The sequence below is a fragment of the Tenrec ecaudatus genome, chromosome 6 (genome assembly GCF_050624435.1).
Source record: "Tenrec ecaudatus isolate mTenEca1 chromosome 6, mTenEca1.hap1, whole genome shotgun sequence".
Taxonomy (NCBI): Eukaryota; Metazoa; Chordata; class Mammalia; order Afrosoricida; family Tenrecidae; genus Tenrec; species Tenrec ecaudatus.
In genome coordinates, this window is record NC_134535.1 from 20,048,178 (window position 1) to 20,065,838 (window position 17,661).

Genomic DNA, 17,661 nt, shown 5'->3' on the forward strand with positions numbered 1-17,661 from the left:
ATTGAAGTGCAGAGAGATAAATGGCTCAGTGAGCCTCATCTTTCGAATTCTGGGGTCTCTTGCTCTCTGCTGGTTGGACCAGGGTGCAGCGGCCTTAGCCAGTTCCTTGCTTCACCTGGCAAGGCTCACTTCCTGCAAGACATCCCTGAGGAGAAGCCGCATGGACCTACCCTGATGCAGCCCTGGGTGCTGGAGCAGCCATGCGGAACCCCTGCCAACTCTGAGATGCTTACACATTCACTGATTTGGCTTTCCTCCTGCAGTCGGCATCCTTGCGTGTGTTTTGTGAGATGGAGGCGGACTTTGTGGATTGGTGTCAGACATTTGGGTTAATATTGGACTTGTGGGCTTGGGCAGCACTGGATTGGGATGTTTTCTTGATGTGCACTTACCCTTTATATAAAACTCTCTTATACATATGAGTTTCTGTTGATATTTTTCTCTAATGTACCCAGACTAAGACATTAAACATGAGGTCTGGTATTGACTGTGTGATTATGAGAAAGTTATTTAACCTCTCTGAGCTTCATTCTCCCCATGTGAAACATGAAGGAGATTCACCCCTGCTCTGCTCCTGCTTCCTAAACTTGGTGTGAGACTCAAATCAGGTGACCTCTGGGGAAGCCTCATGTAGGTCAAAACAGGAGGAAATGTCATCAAGCCCTGGCCTATTTCTTTTCCAGATGTGCAGGCAAGGTGGGGACATGAGAGCTCTTCAGTGTCTCTGTTTTCTTTTCACAAATGAACATATGGCAATGTGCTCCATGCTCACCACCCCCAAGTCTGTTCTTCAAACACACAGGGTTCACCTTTCTCTGTCCCGGGGCTCTAGGTCCTGGCTTATCCTGCATCATCTTTCCCTCAACACATGCACTGGCCAAGATCAGAGGAATTGCATCTCTCTCCAGAGCAAACACTAGAAGCAGAGTACCTGCCTGGGAAGCTGCAAGTGCTACAGGACCACTTCAACCACCCCGTCTTACTGAGCCTACTTCTCTCAGAGAGCTGTATTAGCTGATGGAAGGTGCCTGGGATAGATTTGTCACTAGACCGCACCAACCATGAAGTCCTCAGCGAATAACCCAAAGGTTAGAAATAGCAGGGACATAGCTTCCAGGATCACAGCATCACTCAAGTTAAACCACTGGTGGCTGGTTTAACTACAACTGTTTAACTCCACAGTGCTTTGTGTGATACTAAGGCTCTTCACGTTTCTAGACTATTGTCAGTGGGGGATTCATCTGAGACTTTGAACTTCCATTACAAATCTACATCTTTTTTTAAAAAACATTTTATTAGGGGCTCATACAACTCTTATCACAATCCATGCATATACATACATCAATTGTATAAAGCACATCTGTACATTCTTTGCCCTAATCATTTTCAAAGCATTTGCTCTCCACTTAAGCCCTTTGAATCAGGTCCTCTTTTTTTCCCCTCCCACCCCTCTCCCCTCTCCCTCATGAGCCCTTGATAATTTATAAATTATTATTTTGTCATATCTTGCCCTATCCGGCTTCTCCCTTTACCCCCTTTTCTGTTGTCCGTCTCCCAGGGAGGAGGTCACATGTAGATCCTTGTAATTGGTTCCCCCTTTCCAACTCACTCACCCTCTACTCTCCCAGTATAGCCCCTCACACCCCTGGTCCTGAAGGGATCATCCACCCTGGATTCCCTGTGCCTCCAGCTCCTATCTGCACCAGTGTGCATCCTCTGCTCTATCCAGACTTGCAAGGTAGAATTCGGATAATGGCAGTTGGGTGGGAGAAAGCATTTAGGAACTGGGGGAAAGCTGTATTCTTCATCCGTGCTACATTGCACCCTGACTGACTCATCTCCTCCCCTAGACCCCTCTGTGATGGGATCTCCAGTGACTGACAAATGGGTTCTGAGTCTCCACTCTGTACTTCCCCCTTCATTCACTATGGTAAGATTTTTTTTTTCTGATGATGCCTTATACCTGATCCCTTTGACACCTCTTGATCACACAGGCTGGTGTGCTTCTTCCATGTGGGCTTTGTTGCTTCTGAGCTAGATGGCCGCTTGTTCACCTTCAAGCCTTTAAGACTCCAGACATTATCTCTTTTGATAGCCGGGCAGCATCAACTTTCTTCGTCACATTTGCTTATGCACCCGCTTGTCCTCAGCAATCGTATTATAGAGGTGTACAACCAATGATGTGATTTTTTGTTCTTTGACATAAAAGAGTGGTCACTACAAAGCCACCTAACCCCAAGAGAAGTGTGAGGGCAGCTCATGGAAAGAAAAGAGGCAAGAGTCAGTCATTACCATTAAACATATCATATGACAACATGTGACCATGTGACTAAATCTTTAGCTAATATCTCAGATCAACAGATAGGTGATATCACTCATCCAATTAACTTCCAGTGCATTGATACCAGTGCATAGAGGCCATATTGGACAGGATGGAACTGGCCCTGTGGGTTTCTGAGACTAACCTCTACAGGAATTGAAGGCTTTGTCATTCTTAGGATCCCCTAAACTGGGTCTGCCCCTCATTCCTTTTTCTTTATCAGTTCTTTGACTCGGGGACTTCTTTCCAAGTGCTCGGGAAGCAGTCAGTAAGATGGATTTCAGGGTGTTTATTCCTTCATGTTGCCCTTGGGATCCCTTTCAGACCCCACAAGAGTCCCTGGCCCAGGTGCCCCTCAGGAACCAGCCTATTCTTCATTAACCAGCTTGCTTATTCTATGGGGCCAACTAACGAGGGAGTCATGGAAGGGGAATTCCAACATTGTGTCAGGCTGCATCTCCCCCTCCTCATCTCTTCTTTCTTCCCACCGGAGTTGGGTCTCTGCCCTGATGGAAATGTAAGGCATTTTGAGATTCCAGCATCTGCCTTTTGATTATTTATTGCTTGGCTCTTGGTCAAACCATTGGAGGGAGGGGAGTGTCACCAGCCAGGGAGTAAGTCTGGGCCATGATCAGCATGGTTTTATTTCTGTTGGGCCCCATTTATGAGCCCACTGGTATTAAGTACAGTGTTATTGTAATGAGGTATTAGTCTCATAGAAATAATCATGTGGAACAAGAGGCTGCAACTTGCGGGCTGAGGAATACCAGACAAATGGAGTCGATTATTACTTGGCCAACATGTCTTTCCTTGATCTTTCATGCTGTTGTGAAGGCGATAGTGCCTGGGAGACATGAGAGGAAACTGGTCCATATTGGGCACCTCCTGTGTGTCAGGCATGGCCAGGACACATTTTTGAAATCAAATAGCAAGGTAGCATTACTTTAAATCCCTAAACCATTACTCTTGAATAGACCTGAGAGCCCGGTGGCATAGTGGGTGATGGGTTGGGCTATGAACCGCAAGGTGAGCAGTTTGAAATGCCCAGCTGCTCCAAACAATGAAGATTTCTAATCCCATAAGGAGTGACAAGGATGGCAGCCTTCAGTGTGGATTACAACTCAATGTAAAGAAGATCAACATCCTTTCAACTGGACCAGCAGGTAACATATTGGTAAATGGAGGAAAGAGGGAAGTTGTCAAGGATTTTGTTTGGCGTGGATCCACAATCAATGCTCGTGGAAGCTGTATTCAAGAGACCAAAAGACACATTGCACTGGGGAAATCTGCTGCACAAGACCTCTTTAGAATGTTGAAAAGCAACGATGGTTACTTTGAGGACTAAGATGTGCTTGACCCAAGCCATGGTATTTTCCCTGACCTCATAGGCCTGTGGAAGTTGGACATTGAATAAAGAAGACTCAGGATGAATTTCTGCCTTCAAACTGCGGTGCTGGAGGAGAATATGGAAAGTACCATAGACTGCCAAAAGGATAAACCACTCTGTCTCGGAAGTACAGCCAGCGTGCTCTTTCGTGGCAAAGATGGTGAGACTTCATCTCATAGACTTTGGGCATGTTGTCAGGAGAGATCAGTCCCTGGAGGAAAACAGTGACATAAAGTAGAGCGGCAGAGAAAAAGAGGAAGGCCCACAGCCGGGTGGATTGAGACATTGGCTATCCAAAAGGAGTCAAGCACAGGAACGATTGTGAGGATGGCGAAGGGTTGTGCAGTGTTGTGGGTTGCTATGGGTCAGAATGGGCTCGACAGCCCCTAACAGCAATAACAACAAAGTTAACAGGGACAGGTACTCTGTCCTATAGGGTTCTTGTGAGTTAGAATTGACTCAATGGCACTGAGTTTGATTTTTTTTTTTTTACTTACATGAGGCCCCCATGTGTGTCTGAGTAAATTGTGCTTCACCGGGTTTTCAATGGCTCATTCTTCTGACTTAGATGATGGGGACTTTTCCCCAAGGCTCCCCTTGGTGCCCTTGAATCTGCTGTCTTTTATGTAGCGGCCACGTGAGTTCACCTGGGACTTGTAGCCTAGGATTAGCTTACCTACCATGTCCTAGCGATTGTCATGAGTCAGAATGGACTGAGGGGCAGTGAGTTTGGTTTATTTTTGGTTTACATTTTCAGGGACACACAGAGGAGTTAAGAACATTGCCCTTGATCACACAGCTAGTATCTGGAAGAACAGTATGCTGACCTGGGGGAGTTTCATGTAGCATACCCTGGTTCTTCCCTGCATGTACTTTTAGTCATTGAGTGGATTCAGACTCATAGTGACTCTATAGGACAGAGTAGAACTGCCCCAGAGGGTTACCAAGGTGGCCAAGCAGACTGCCTCACCTTTATCCCACAGAGCAATGGACTTGATGGATTGCCATTTAGTGAGCAACCAGGTGCTTAACCCCTGTACCACCAGGGGTCCTTGTTATCCCAGGCCCCAAGCTTCACTGCCATCTGGTCCATCCCAACTCATAGCCACTCTTTGTAGGGTTTTCCAAGGCTGTAAATCTTTATGGGAGTAGGCGGTCTCATATTTTGCCCCTGTATTGCCTGATGGGTTGGAATCAGCAACCTTGCAGCTAGCAGTCCAGGACTACCCTGATAGCATCACCAGGGATCTCGAGCTATTCTTGGAGAAGAGACTTGTTCCAGCTCTGCTGCTAACTCCGCAGGCCCTCAGATAAGTCTCCACCTCACCACGTCATTGGTTCTGGGCGCTCCAGTATCCTCACTGAACACGTCCTATTTTGCGCGCAGAACACAAGTGGTTTAGTTGGTGGATGATGTCAGGCAACGATGATAAGGGAGCAGAGCATGAGCCTAGGAGAGAAAGAAAGATAGCAAAAGACACGTTATCACCTAGCAGCCCTTTTGGGCAACCAGAACTTAATCCTCCTGGGACATTCCCGGAGCCCAGGCGGCACCCACATCTCATCATTGTCCTGAAGCCAGAACTGCCTCCGGAGACTCTGGAGACAGAAAATCCTCCCGATGTTGGAAGTTCTGACCATCGGAAGAGTGACTGGTGTGTGCACAAGGGTCAGGGCCCAAGTGACCTGGTTCCCGACAACCTTCTGAGGCAACGAGGAAAACAAACCAAGAGTTGTGTGTAAGCCTCTGGAGTTGGGCTGTCCCTTAGGGGTGTCTGAGGTGGGCGCTTGCGCAAGGACACGCTGGCGTTCCCTCCGTCCAGGGAATGTGCATGTTCTTGGCATGTTTGCTCCACCCCTGTGGCCTATCTCTATCCTGACTCTGTAGCCCAGTTCTGGGAGGCTCTGTCGCACCCGCCAATCAAACAGAGCCACCCCTCCCATGCACTTTGAACCTCATCTATCCCACTCCAAACAAGCACAAACCCAACGATTTATTATGATTTGATTCAACAAATCACACATCATTCAAAGGTCACCCTGCCAAAGAGTTCAAACATTTACCTCTCCTTTTTAAAAAAATTTTACTGACTGTCACCGAGCAGTTTCCAGTCCCAGGGGAGGGGCCAGACTTGGAGTAGCTTCACTGTTCATGGAGAGGTGCAGGGTTAACTGCTGCTGCATCTGAAAATCAATCCCCAAACTTCCCCAATTTGAGCAGCCATCACTGGATTGTCTCATGGGGACGTCAAGTCAGGAACTCAGGAGCATCTTGGCCAGTGTGTTCTGGTTTGGGGCGTGGAGGTAAAACAGTGAGGGGCTGGAGCAGCTGGTGTGTGTGTGTGTGTGTATGTGTGTGTGTGTGTGTTGGGAGTTTCTGGCATCTGTCTCCTCATGGAGTGCCATGGCCATTCCATGCAATTTTGCTGAGATAGTTACAGTGTATTGTGCCAACCTGGCCGATAAACACATGTGGGGTTAATTGAAGGGCGGAGGGATAAATGGCTTGGTGAGCCTCGCCTTTTGAGTTCTCAGGTCTCTTGCTCTGTGATGATCGGACCAGGGTGCAGCTGTCTTAGCAGTTCTCTGCTTCTGCTGGCAAGGCTCACTTCCTGCAAGACATCCCCAAGGAGAAGCCACATGGACCTATCCCGATGCAGCCCTGGGTGCTGGAGCAGCCGTGTGGAGTCCCTGCCAACTCTGCGATGCTTACATGTTCAAGGGCTCATGAGGGAGGGGGGAGCGGGGAGGGATGAGAAAAAAGAGGCACTGATGCCAAGGGTTTAAGTGGTAAGCAAATATTTTGAGAATGATGAGGGCAATGAATGTACAAGTGTGCTTTACACAATTGATGTATGTATGTATGATGACAAGAGTTGTATGAGCCCCTAATAAAACATTAAAAAAAAAACAATGACGATGAGAAAAGAATGTTCTGAGATTGATTATGGCGATGATTGCACCACTCTTAATATGATTGAACTATTGGATTGTATGTCATGTGAATTATATGCCAATAAACGATAAAAAATAAAAGAGGCACTTCCCTGGGCTGTGACTTGCTACATCCTATATTTTACAAAAGGAGAGAGAAATAAGCAGGGAAGGAGGGACCTACTACCACTAGAAAGAAGAGCTGCAAGCAGAACATATACTTTGGACGCTGGGTTCCTGTGTTGGTAATCTCCTACCCAGAGGGACACTGATGCCCACAAACATAGGGATTTCCAAGACATGCCTGGCATACAGGCATTGAAAGGAGACAAGGATGTGCCTGGAATATGACAGTGAACGTCTTCCCCTGGAGCTGCTGTTCTGAGTTCAAACTTACAGCCTACTAAGTTGAGAGGAAGCATTTAGGAACTAGAGGAAAGCTGTATTCTTCATCAGTGCTACATTACACCTTGACGGACTCATCTCCTCCCCTAGACCACTATGCAAGGAGATATCCAGTGGCCGACAAATGGGCTTTGGGTCCCCACTCTGCACTTCCCCCTTCATTCACTATAGTAAGATTTTTATTTGTTCTGATGATGTCTTATACCTGATCCCTTTGACACCTCGTGATTGCACAGGCTGGTGTGCTTCTTCCATGTGGGCTTTGTTGATTCTGAGCGAGATGGCCGCTTGATTACCTTCAAGCCGTTAAGACCCCAGATATCTTTTGATATCTGGGCACCATCAGCCTTCTTCACCACATTTGCTTATGCACCCATATGTACTCAGCAATCCTATCATGGAGGTGTGCACCCAATGATATGAGTTTTTGTTCTTTGATGCCTGATAACTGATCCCTCCAGAACATTGTGATCACACAGGCTGGTGTGTTCTTCCATGTGGGCTTTGTTGCTTCTGAGCTAGATGGCCGCTTGTTTATCTTCAAGCCTTTAAGATCGCAGACACTATCTCTTTTGATAGCCGGGCACCATTAGTTTTCTTCACTACGTTTGCTTATTCACCGGCTTTGTCTTCAGTGGTTGTGTCGGGAGGGTGAGCATCATAGAATGACAATTTAATAGAAGAAAGTATTCTTGCATTGAGGGAGTACTTGAATGGAGGCCCAATGTCCTTCCGCTACCTTAATATTAAACCTATAATATAGGTACATAGATCTATTTCCCAATCCTCATATATATTTGCATATGTACATGTCTTTGTCTAGACCTCTAATAAATGCCCTTGCCTCCCAGCTCTTTCCTGTATTTCCCTTGACTTTCCTCCTGTCCCACTATCATGCTCCGTCCCCACCTGAGTTTCAGCAATACTTCTTCGTTACATTACCATCACTTGTTCCCTTGTCCCTGGGTTTGTTAACACCACTTCCTTAACCCCTACCTCCCCCGATCCCATTTCCCCCCAGAACTGTTGGTCCTGTTGTTTTTTCTCCAGATTGTTCATCCAGCCTATCTTATTTAGACAGACCTGTGGAGATAATTGCACAAAAACAAGAGAGAGCAAAACCAAGCAACAATATACAACAAAACAATAAACCACTTACAAAGAACAAAACATAACAAGAAGGAAAAGCTTGTAGTTAGTTTAAGGATCATTTGTTGGCCTTTAAGAGTGTTTTCCAGTCCATTCTGTTGGGGCACCATGCCCTGGCTCCAAAGTACACCTTCAGCATTCCCTGGAGACCTCATCACTCCATTCCCTTGCTGTTCTGCTGCATTCCCCCAGTGCTTTGCCTCGGTGTGGTGGGATCAGGTCGGGTGCAATTCCCACACTATGTCTCCAGTGCTTTCCCCTGCAGGGTCATGGGTCAGTGAGGGTCGTCATGTCTCATAGTGGGGCTGGCCCTGTGGTCCTCACTGTGGACTGGCTGCTCTAATTAGGTTCATCATCCTCAAGGCCTGGTGGCCAGGATGTGCTCTACTCTCTCCTACTCCCCCTTCATCTGCTTCCATGTGTTCTGATCAGCTATATCCCTCTCCCGGAGCTGCAGATTCAATGCCGTCCTTTGAAATAAATTCGTCTTGGGGGAGGGGCAGGTGTCCACTTAGTATTTGGTACTGGGGCCAGCCCCCCAGACCTCTCCACTGGTTCCCTAGTCCACGCCGGAATGTTGCATTCACACGTTTGGGAAATGGGTTGAAGTCTGGTCCCTCTTTCCCTGTGGAGATATAAATAGTACCCTCCCCTTGGGGGGGTTAGCGCCCCGTGCCCCCACTTCCCATTTCTTCCTTATTTTCATCCTTCCCCACCCCCTTTCCATTTCCCCACCTCCTCCCCAGTTGTCTACCATGTGCATCCCTGGATTTGATCTGGACCTTGCCATACTACACGGTCCTCAGACAAGAATGTTTGTATATAATAGCTTTTTCCCTATGCCCCTTTTGCATTTTTTTAATGCTTACCTCAGTGGGCTTATGTTGTACTTGTCCTTTTGTGCCTGACTTTCTTCACTTAGCATGATTTCCTCCAGTTCTTCCCATGCTGCTATGTGCTTCATACGTTCATCACTGCTTTTTGGTGATGCGTAGTACTCCATTGTATTTATATACCACAGTTTTTAATCCATACGTCAGTTGATGAAAATTGGGGTTACTTCCAACTCCTTGCAATTGTGAACTGTGCCGCAATGAACATTGGAGCACAGATGTCTGGCCTTGGTTTGTTTCTTGCCTCTTCTGGGTTTATGCCCAGTAGGGCGATTGCTGGGTCATATGGCAACTCGATTTTTCCATCTGTTTTAGATATCGCCAAATCGATTTCCATAGTGGTCATACATACACAAATTCACCAGCTGTGGATGAGAGTTCCTGTCTCCCCACAGCTGCTCCAACACTTGTTGCTTTCTGATTTTTTGAATTGGGCTACCTTTGAGGGTGTTAAGTGGTATCTTATTTTTGTTTTAATTCGCATTTCTCTTATGGCTAAAGATCGGGAACATTTTCTCATATGTTTGTTGGCCATTCGGATTTCTGCCCCCGTAAAATTTCTATTCAAGTCCTTTGCCCACTTCTCAAGTGGGCAATTAGTATTTTTCTTTTTGGAAGCTAGCAGAATACTGTAGATTTTAGTAATAAGGCCTTTGTCTGGTGTGTCATTGTTAAAGATGTTTTCCCAGTCCGTGGACTCTCTTATTACTCTCTTGGTGAATTCTTTCGATGTACACAGGTATTTGATCTTCAGTATATCCCATTTGTCAATTTGTGCCTCCTGTGTGTTTCTGGTAACCTATGTATTCCCTGTGCCAAAGTTCTCAAGTTGGTCCCAATTCCCTCATTCATGGCCCTAATAGTTTGGGGTTTAGCTTCAAGGTCTCTGATCCACCTTGAGTTTATTCTTGTGCATGGAGTGAGATAAGGGTCTTGCTTCATTTTTCTGCAGGTAAATATCCATTTTTTTTCCCAGCACCACTTGCTAAAGAGGGCATCTACTTCTCATTTGATATTTTTTGGGCCCTTAAAGATCAGTTGTCTGTATGTTGATGATTTTATTTCTGGGTTTTCAGTTCTTTTCTATTGGTCTGAATATCTGTCATTGTACTAGTACCATGTGGTTTTGACAATGGTGGTTGTATAGTATGTGCCAAAGTCAGGTAAAGCAAGCCCTCCCACGGTGTCCTTCTTCTTGAGGAGTTCTCTGCTAATTCTGGGCTTCTTCCCTTTCCATATGAAGTTGGTAATTAGTTTTTCCATTTCTTTGAAGAAAGAGGAGGGTAATTGTATCGGGATTGCATTAAACTTATATAGTGCCTTTGGCAGAACTGACATCTTGACTATATTGAGTCTTCCAATCCACTAGAATGGGATATTCTTCAATTTGTTGAGGTTGCTCTTGGTTTCTTGTAATAGTGTTCTGTAGTTTTCCCCGTATAGATCTTTTGTTTTTTAAGTCAGGTATATCCCTAGATATTTCAATTTGTATTTGGCTATGGTGAAGGGTACCATTTTTAAAATCTCCTCTTCTGTGGTTTTATCCAATGTGTATAACAGTCCGATGGACTTCTGTTTGTTGATCTTGTATCCTGCCACTCTGCCAAACTCCTCTATTGCTTCCAGTACTTCCCTTGTCAAGTCTGTGATTACTTTTTAAATCTTTCGGAGTGTTTGGTTGATGTATTCAGCAGGTCTCTCATTCGGGGAATATATGTTTACAATGCTTAGTGGTTCTTCATCTACCATTTCCTTCAGCATTATATAGTGTCCCTCCTTATCTCTTTTTATAGTTCTCACTTTGAGGTCAATTTTATACGAGATTAGGATTGCAACCCCTGCTTTTATTGTATTGCTGTTTGCTTGGTGGCCTTTGATTCTCAACCTATTTTTGTGTGTAGCCTTGATATGTGTCTCCTGTAGGCAGCAGATTGATGGGTTGTGTTTTCTAAGTCAGTTTGCTAGCGTTAGTCTTTTAATGACTGAGTTCAGGCCATTAATATTCAGGGTTATTATCTCCATCTGTGGACTCTGTGTTGTCATCTTATACCTTTTGTGTTGGGTGTTTTCCTACTTTCCTTTCTCATTAGTGTGTTGTGCGTGTGTGTATCATTCTTGACTTTTTTCCATCCTTCAGCCAATGCTATATTGGGGTCTGTTTTCTCTTTGTTGCCCTCTGGGTGAGGCTGTTCTATGTGGCAGTCTCTTATTTATGCTTCGTGAGTGTTGTTCTTCTGCCCATACTGGGTCGGTAAGGATCTTTTGTAGGGATGGGTTTCTTCTAATGTATTCCTTGAGTTTTCTCTTGTCTGAGTAGACTCTTACTTCTCCATCTATCTTGATCGATAATTTTGGCTGGGTAGAGTATTCTTGGGTTTGCGTTGTTTTCCTTCAATTTTGGGGAATATGTTACTCCACTCTCTCCTCTTCTTCATAGTTTTTGCTGATAGGTCTGAGCATATTCATGTGGGAACCTTTATATGTGATTGTTTGTTTTCCCCTAGTTGCGCTCATGATTTTCTCCTTTTCCTCAAAGTTGGATAATTTAACTATTATGTGCCTTGGTGATTTTTATTGGGATTCAGGCTAGCTGGTGTTCTTTCAGCCTCCTGAATGGTTGCCTGGTTTTCATTCATTAGGCTGGGGAAGCTTTCCTCCAAGAATTCTCTGACTATTGTTGCAAATGAGTTTTTTGTTGTGTCTTTCTTCGGAAAGCCAATGATTCTAATGTTGTTAGCTTCATAGCATCAGACATAGCTCTTAGGTTTTCTTCAGCTTCTCTGATGATCTTATTAGATTTTTGCTCACGTTTGTTAAAGTCTGTTTGGCTGTCCTCCAAGTCACTGATGCAGTTCTCTGATTCCTCCAGTCGATTCTCAAAGTCCGTGTTTCTGCTACTGGTTTTTGTTATCTCCTCCCTAAGCTCCTGTATTTCCCTTTGGTGTATGGCCTTTATCTCCTCCATCATTTCATCCTTTTTCTGTCTTGTTTTCCCCATATCCTGTATTACTCCAAGGAGCATTCTGAAAATTTCTGTGGCAGCTCAATGTCTGCTTCTTCTATGTATGTTGTTATGTTCAGGATATCTTCTGTCATTGCCTCTTGTTTCTACTGTTTTTTTTTGTTGAGGTCGTTGGGGCTGATGGCTGTTTGTGTTGCGTTGTTTTAGAGGAGCCAGGTGCCATTTTCCAGGGAGTTGAAGAGCACTGTCTCTCTCTGGGCGACTTATAGGAATGCCTCTTCGAACTGCCTACAGCTAATTTTACTATGGGGTTAACCTACCACTTTATCCTCCTGTGGCTTCCCTATCAGGGGAGTGCCCCAGAAGGCTGGTGGGTTGCCTGCTTTGGTGCTGCAGAGGTTGGGCAGCTGTTCCTGCAACAGCTTGGAATGTTGATTAGTGTTGGCTGAGCTGCCTTATGCCCCCAGGTATACAGGCAGGAATTCCCGGTTGAGAAGTTGGGCAGAGTATCCTCTGGAGGGAAAGTGGCACTTTCCCTAGCCTCAGGGTGGAGCTCTCCTATCTGGATGTGATACAGGGGTAAATGGCCTAGGCCAAAGGGAGTGTTCTGGAGGTCAGCAGTGGAGTGTGAGAGAAGAGGAAAGAGACAAAGAGGAGGAAAAAATTAAAAAAGTAAGATCGTTTAGACTGTGCGGAAATATAGGGAAGAGAGGGAAACAAAAGTAACTGTGTAGCTGAGTCCCACTCCCCGCCCATGGAGCTGCAAAGGTTTAGTCCCTGCCCCTAGGCAGCACGGCAAGCTGCAGCTGAGCTGAGAGAAAGCTGCTGAGTAGCCCTCAAAGACTGTGGGGGTGGGGGTGGGGTACAGAGAGCAGAGATGTAAGCAAAATCACCAAGGTAGCTGAACCCCAATCCCTGCCGTGGAGTTGCAAGGGTTTGGGTTTAGTCCCTGCCCAGATGCGGAGGTGGAAAGCTGTGGCTGTGCTGTGAAAAAGTCCCTGTGCAGCCTTCCAGGGCTGTGAGGGATCAGAGAGCAGAGATGTACAAAGAAGCAACAATGTAGCTGAACCCCAATTCCTGCAGGTGGAGTTGCAAGGGTCTTGTCCCTGCCCTGAGGCAGGCAGGGGCAATCTGTGGCTGTGTTTAGACCAAGCCCCCCTATAGTCTCCAAATGGTCCTGGCTCTGGCAGATACAGTGGCGGGGCCAAGGTCAAGCCCCAGCCGGCTTCCACTGAGGTAAGCCAAAAGCCCCAAGTCCCTGAAAACCTCATGGGTCTGTGCCTACTTATCTTTATGATGCTCCTCCTGCAATCCAGAAGTGTTGAATTTCCCTCTAAGCAACTCACCTCAGCTGGATTCTGCGGAGTCCCTCTGGTATGTGTCACTCCTTCGCTATCTTCCTCCGGAAGTCCTCCCCTCATCGTCATTGTTGCTAGCTCCCCATTTGCACCTGATCTCCCTTGCCATTGCTTCTATGTAATTATTAATATGATTGCTTTCTCTATAGATTTACTATCCTGGATTTCATATACAGAAAATTGGACAAAATACCAACAGTAAGGAGGTAAAATTAATGTCAAAACAAAAACTTCAAAAAGAAAGCAGAAAATATTAAAAACAGAAACAACTTTAATATCAGTCCAAAAGGAGATCAAGTATGATAAGGTGCTACATTTTAATCTAACTACATCTGCCCTAATTGACTGTACAATGCTTTCTGTCTGACAGCCAGACTATTCACAGCCCTCAAGTGTGGTCAGAGGGAAATTAATGAGGGCTTAATCTGCGTGGGGAACCTCCAAAAGGATTTGGGGCTTCTACTGTCATCCATAGCCTTTTGCAAACCTGATGTTCAGAATTTAAGCTCTGATATTGTTTCCTCCACCGGATTATGGTTTTGTTATTTACAATCCTTGGATCACACAGGTGGGTGCGTTTCTCCCGTGTGGACTTAGTTGATGCTGTGGCTGTAAATGTTTAAGGAAGCAGACCATTTCACCCTTTTCCTGTGGAGTAGTTTGTGGGATTGAACTCCTGACATTACTGTTAATGAGTCAACATTTACTTGCCAGCTACCAGGTTTCCTTAGTAACACAAAAGCCAAAGCTGTCCAATCTACAGCATACATGGGGATCTATGCATTTAATAAAACTGAAACTGGGACACCACTATAGATGTGTGACCGACAGCACCCCAGGACTTCAAATTGGAAGTGCTAGTATGCCTTCAACGCAGGGTCATGGTTGGTACTACACCTGATGTCCTCACCTTTGACTGTGTACAAAGGTCACCTGTTGGGGCTTGTTAAAAACATAGACTATGGCCCCCATCTCAAATCTTCTGGTAGTATACTGGCCTGGAGTGGGGACAGGACTCCTGAACATGTTTGAATAAGTTCCCCAGGTAACAAGGAAGCACATTTAGCTTGGAGCACCGCTACCTTGGAGGGGTCTTTGTGAGCATCCTGTCAGATCAGAGAGAAGATAAGGCTAGAAAACCCAGAACCAGGAATATAACGGGCACTGTTGGTTCCCTACTCAACAGCTACCCTTGCTCCTTCCTCCTGGCTAATGGGGCACCGATTTAGTATGGATCATGAGTGGCTGCGATGATGTGCTCTAGCCGAGCCCCAGGAGTGAATCACAAATGGCCAACACCGATCAAGCTTCTCCTCCCCTCTTTCTCCAGCTGGTTTGTGTAAGGCTCTGTGATGAATGGTGGCAAAGAGAAGGGAGATGCTTGCTGGGGGTTTCAGGGAATGGGTTATTTCCAATGATCAGTTTAAAAGGTAAGGGAAACTCCTTTCCTTTTTTGCCTCGTAGTCAGCCTGTGAGATGTGGCAATGGAGCTGACATCTTGGAAAGGTGATGGAGCCAGTCTTGGATGGAGCCAGGTGAGCTCACTGAAGATGGTCCTCTGACAGAGGCCAAAATCACGTGTCCCTGAAGGAAGGGAACACTGTCCTTCAGGGTTTCTGAATACAAATAATAAAGGATGTCTAAAGGAGACTCTTTCCATTCTTGACTTAGGACGTGAATTGGAATAGTCATCTCCCTCCAACATCTATCACCACTTATGCATCACATAAAGGTGATGATAAACTAGGGTTTCTTTCTCCACCTCCGTGCTGTTGCTGTTCTGGACTGGATGCTTCTTTATGTGGCACTGGCCTGTGCATTACGGAATGTGTAAGGTTACCCTGGCTTCTTCCCCCCGGAAGCCAAATAGCACGGTGTGATAGTTAAGATTTATCGTGCCAACCTCGCCAATGAATACACATGGGATTAATTGAAGGGTGGAGAGATAAATGGCTCGGTGAGCCTCACCTTTCTTGTCTTTTGTTCTCTGATGGTCGGACCAGTGTGCGCTGCCTTAGTTGGTTCTCTACCTCAGCTGGCAAGGCTCACTTCCTGTGAGACCTCTCTGAGGAGAAGCCACATATACCTACCCCAATGCAGCCCTGGGCGCTAGAGCAGCCCCGTGGAGACCCCTGCCAGCACTGAGATACTTACACTTGGACTGATTCGGTTTGGCATCCTTGTGTGTATTTTGTGAGATTGAGGTGGACTTTGTAGATCAGTGTTGGGCATATGGCCTAATGTTGGACTTATGGGCTTGGACAGCACTGGGTTGGGATGCTTTCTTAATGTACACTTACCCTTTATATCAAACTCTCTTATAAAATATGAGTGTCTATGAATTTTGTCTCTCTAGTCTACCCAGAATAACTTACACTGTCTCCCCAGAAAACAATCGAAAATGTTTCTAGTCATTGCCAAAAACTCCTGACTGAGAACCACTGTGCTATGTCCACCCACATGGAACCTGTAAGGGGCAGCCTCAGCCCAGTGCTGCAACTGTCACTGCATTCAGCCATGTTTAAGGACAGGTGAGGCAGGCCCAGAAAGGAGGAGGAAGGTTATAAGAACACTGGGTGTTTTCCTCATAATCCTAATCCCATGGTGCTGCAAGAGAATTCCTCACAGAGGAAGATCCACCAGGAGGGGAGAAGGTATCATTGGTGGTTTATCATGATCAAAAGTTATCTATGTGGATGGCTATATCACAGTGGTTCTTAATCAGGAGCCATTGGCCATGACTGGAGACATTTGGGGTTGTGTTCTGGGGAGAGAATTATTTCCCTACCACCTCACACTAGCTATAAATGCTGCAGGCTCCTGGCCTCCTGGGAGTTGGGAGAACTTTGAAAAGCCCAATCATTATTTAAACTTTGGCCTAGAGAAGCTGAAATGGTTGGAGTGGCATGGGGCATGGAAGCATGGGGGTTGGGGTGGGTGGGCAAGGTAGGCGTTGCAGTGGTAGGGACTGGAGGGAAGCCATGGGTTGTCCTGGAAGGATTCTGCCTTCCTCAGGGAATGCAGGATAAGGGGAGGGGCTATGTGAGGCATATTGGGGCAAGAAACCGAGTTTCTGTTGAGTTGTTCCTGACTCCATGGGCAATTCATATGTGTCAGAGTAGAATTGCACTCCATGAAGTTTTCAATGACTGAATTTTTGGAAATAGATTGTGTAGTAGTTACATAATCTAGTGTCAATTTGAGATTTCAGAGGATTAAGAGTGAAGGGGTGGAGTCTAGAATGTCAATTAGGTAACAGCCAATGTGGTCTCTGTGTGGGCATGGTCTTCTCCTGAGAATTCTGGAAACTCTTGGATTTCCTCCTTGGAGGAGAGAGATATGCACACTCTTTCTTTACAGTGTAGAGAGTGTAGAGTCTACACTGACTCTCTGAGAGATGCTCTACTTAGAAGACACATGGTGCTACGCCCTGGGAGCTGGAGAAGCTACATAGAGACCCCTGCCAGTGCTGAAATGCTTGCAAATGCCACTGGATCCACAAGACTTCCAACCCACTGGATTGTGATCCTCCTGCATTTGGCACCATTGCATGCATTTTGTGAATCTTAAGAGGGTTTTATAGATTGGTATCAGACATATGGGCTAATATATATTGTACTTATGACCAGACCTCCCGTTTTTGGCAAGACAGTCCTGATTTTTAACATTTTTTTCCGCATCTTCCGGCGTTTTAAAAAAGTCCTGATTTTGGAAAGAATGCACGACAAGCTAGGGTATACAGTTTTCGGCTGCCATGTGGATATTTCGCCAGGATATGAGGTTTCTCAATGGTGTCCCGCTTTACCAATGTTAAAATCTGGTCACCTTTCCTATGGACTTGATCTGGACTGGGACATTTTCTCAATATTCAATTGCTCTGGTATATAAAAGTCTTTCCTATACACATATGATTCTTCCTGGAATTGTTTCTCTAGTCTTCCTGGACTAACACAGGTTGCCTCATCTTTCTTCCAAGGCACCTCTGGTTCGATAGGGAAGGTTGTTATACTCATGTCATCAAGATTTCTGACTCGTCATGTCAAACCTCCAACTTTGTTTCATAGCGGAGTGAGTTCAGGGTTGGCACCACTTAGAGACTGTGTTTGGGGAAGGCAGTGGCCATCAGTCAGTCACAGAGTGGATTTTCCTGGAGGCATCTGACACAACATTTGCCAGTGAAGTAGGAGGGAGGCATTGAAAACAGAACCCCACTTTTGTGGTTGTTGGAGAACCCCACCGTGTGTGGAGCAGTG